Consider the following 907-nt stretch of genomic DNA (forward strand, 5'->3'; position numbering starts at 1 on the left):
AGGAATCCGAAGATGAAGAGAGAAACAAAGAATATCACTACTGTGTAAACGAAGAGTTTGAGAGTAAGCATTGCACAATCTCCAAGATCATTTTTTTTTTGTTTTTTGCAAAGGAAATAAGGGAATAGATTCTCTATTTTTGTACCACATATCCTTGACACCAAGAAAAGAAATGAAAAAGTGGTTTCTAGAAAAGAAAGGAATTTGCAGGAATTCCTTTGTTACCAAAATTATCTTGTCATACCCCAATTAGGTATTATGGGGTACCATAATGGGGTCTTTGACCCCTGGAACTGGAAGGGCATAATGCGGAAATTAGGTGATCCAGATTCATCGCGGCTATCAAAAAGCAAAAGAATTTCAATCTTTGAATCGAGGGTTCATAATGTAAGACTTATCTGATCTTATCAATTGTTATGTTAGAGTTGAATTTATTTTATCGAATAAATCATGAATATGAATGTTTCTAGGACAGTATTAAAGATCTCATCGAAAACTTACAGCAGCTTGCCAAACAAGGGCTAAGAGAAAAAAGAGCACAGGTATGACTGGCATAAAATCTACGATTGGATTGAAAAAAGCATAAGCTTCGGGCAATTTGGCGAAGAAAAAGCTACTCGAATGAAGGGCAGAATTAAGACAGATACAGATCAAACTAAAGATATTAAGCATAAGAAATATTTCGTTCTTGGAGATAATTTCATTTTTATTGAGTTATTGATATAAGGGAAAAATTAAGAAAGAAGAGAAGACAAAAAATCCTTCTTTCTTTTTCTTTGAACTTCCCCCAATCAAAAATCCTTCAATTCTCAAATGAGAATAGAAGGAATCATACTTTCATACAATATCTTAATTGACTTATATGGAATGATCAATGAATTCATTTTCATTCTACATTTACACGTAT

Source organism: Tasmannia lanceolata, unplaced genomic scaffold, assembly GCF_043159265.1.
Source record: "Tasmannia lanceolata isolate RefF3 unplaced genomic scaffold, GAP_Taslan_0.1 ptg000364l, whole genome shotgun sequence".
Taxonomy (NCBI): Eukaryota; Viridiplantae; Streptophyta; class Magnoliopsida; order Canellales; family Winteraceae; genus Tasmannia; species Tasmannia lanceolata.